Consider the following 2,453-nt stretch of genomic DNA (forward strand, 5'->3'; position numbering starts at 1 on the left):
ATAATTAATTACATTATGTCAAAGAAAGTAAATTATAACAACTAATAAATTTTTATACCAAAAATTTAAAGGATATATTAATAAAATATTATTTAATTAAACATGTCAAACATGTCAATTATTAAACGAATTATTTATGTCCACCTGAATATAATACAAACATATTAAATCTTAATTTATAAATGGTTATTTTCGTTTCGTGTCGTATAGGATTTGCATATGGTATCCAATTTTGCCACCCTACTGTCATGCACCCGATCTCTTCTTCTTTTCAACTTGAGCGTGTCTCACACGCTTCTAGTCAGCTTTGCATTAAACCAAAAGCTGAATTTGTGTGGCATGAGAAGACAAGCTCATAAATGAGCTTTGACCAATCAAGTGGGCGGGACCCACACGCTGTCATACCGTACACCCAACCCAAAAGACACTGCGCTGCAAATGTGTTTTAATTCATGGATTGAAGGATTCTAGGTATTGCACGGTGTACAATTACTTTAATCCTAGCCATTCAATTGATCTAATGCTCAAAAATTGGACAGCTCATTTAGACACGTCAGCGATCCGTGTGAGCTCTCATTTTTCTCTTCTCTTTCAATTTCTCCTCTCTCTCTCTTCTTCACGCTTACCCCTATTCCCATTTAAAAATTTCACAAACTCTCTTTGACTCTCTCTCTTCCAGTTCCAGCCGAACATGCCTCAGAATCTCTCTCTCTCATGCCTCAAAAAAAGCCACCAGTGATGCTACGGTTACCTCTCCACCAAAGAATGAATGTGAACCAACAGTGTTTCAGCTACCCACCCAAATGTGATTAGATCTGGTAATCAAATTTATGATTTTTTTTTTCTTTATGTGATTTCTTTGCAAAGACCATCCCTTTGTTTCATTTATAGCACTGAAGATTATCTATTTCTTTTATTGCATTTTTTTTTTTATTTATAAATCTGATTAATTTATTGTTGAATGTTTTTGAGATTTTTATAATGGGTATGAAGCCCAGTACCAGTAGAGTGTGTGTGTCAATGGCCAAGGACTGGCTGATGGAGATTTTGTGAGGTTGTGTCCTTTGATGCCGATGTTTGGTTGTTGGGTTTATCGGTTCCTTGTGTTATGTTTTTGTTTCATTTCATGATTTTTAAGGGGGAAAAAAAGTATCTTGTTTCTTGAGATTGTCTTTTTAGTATATAAATTCATCTAGATTTCAGTTGCCCACCCAAAAAAAATGTGATTATAGATCTGGTATTATGATCATTTTTCCCGTCCTTGATTTCTTAGCCAAAGGTCACCAGCTCAAAGAAGCTTCATTGGGATTTTTTTGCTTGATTTCTTTACAAAAAATCAACTTCAGTGGAATTGAACAATTTGGTTTGAGTTTAAGATTATAGAAAACAACGTAGGGAAGCTTAGAAACATATGAATTTAACAATTTTGTTTGGTTTTCTAAGATTCACCCATTACCTAATTTGGGTTTAATATAATCCCTTTTGTATTGTGGTTTAATATAAGTGAATAACTGTTAGAAACTTTGAAGCTTAATACTAAGCTATTTTATATGCAAGATGTGCAGTTTTCAAGGAGATTCATCAAGTTGATAAATGTTCCGGGCTACTCTCCAAATGGGCTGATTCCATTAACTTACCGTTTACGGAAGAGATGGGAATTGAGGCAAGGAACAGAGTACAAGAAATCTCTCAAGTTTGCCATGCCATCAAGTAGGGATTAGATTTTTGACCCCTTGGAACGACAGTCAGGGAGGTCTTTGTGTAGTTTAACACAAACCATCCCAATGGAATACCACTGTAGTTAATAACTTTTTTTCAATTGGCTAATTCCAAATGCAATTTTGGTTTTGGGAAATGCAAGAATCCCCAATGGAATACCACTGTAGTTAATAACTTTTTTTCAATTGGCTAATTCCAGATGCAATTTTGGTTTTGGGAAATGCAAGAATCAGTTGATGGCTTTATTTTGATGAATATATGTAATGTATACAACTCTGTTTTACGAATAGCAAGTAGTGAAGGAGTTCTGTTACTAGCTTTTAGTCCTTTAAATGTATTTCAAAAATTTTATCCTTCTAAATGGAGTTGTTCTTTGTTTATGAATTTGCTTGTAGCAAATACTAAAATTGAGAATGACATAAAAACACACATTATATTAATGTCCACACAATCTTGACTTTACTCTTCACTTGAAAGCTAGTATTTTTTACATGATTAGTGGCGTCTGTCATTGTTAAGCACCACATCTTCTATGGTATCTCATGCCAGGTTTCAGCCACATATATGAAAGAGATCTACAAAGCAAATTCTCACCAAACACAAGCTACGCACTACCAAAGAAATCTCACAAATACGAATGTTGCAACTCACAAATATCAAAGAATCAAACCACAACACCTCTCTAATTTTATTAATTGCAGCCCAGAGAGAGAGAGAGAGAGAGAGAGAGAGAG

The 2,453-nt window shown here is 34.4% G+C and overlaps 1 long non-coding RNA gene across 1 annotated transcript; it reads left to right on the forward strand.

Moving 5' to 3' along the window:
- Nucleotides 1-476: 476 nt before the first annotated feature.
- On the forward strand, nt 477-1,859 carry LOC115959082. Its single transcript, XR_004084757.1, has 3 exons — nt 477-565; nt 680-818; nt 1,566-1,859. It is a non-coding gene; the product is annotated as an uncharacterized LOC115959082 (long non-coding RNA).
- The last annotated feature ends 594 nt before the right edge of the window (nt 1,860-2,453 follow it).

This window comes from Quercus lobata, chromosome 9 (genome assembly GCF_001633185.2).
Source record: "Quercus lobata isolate SW786 chromosome 9, ValleyOak3.0 Primary Assembly, whole genome shotgun sequence".
NCBI classification, from domain to species: domain Eukaryota; kingdom Viridiplantae; phylum Streptophyta; class Magnoliopsida; order Fagales; family Fagaceae; genus Quercus; species Quercus lobata.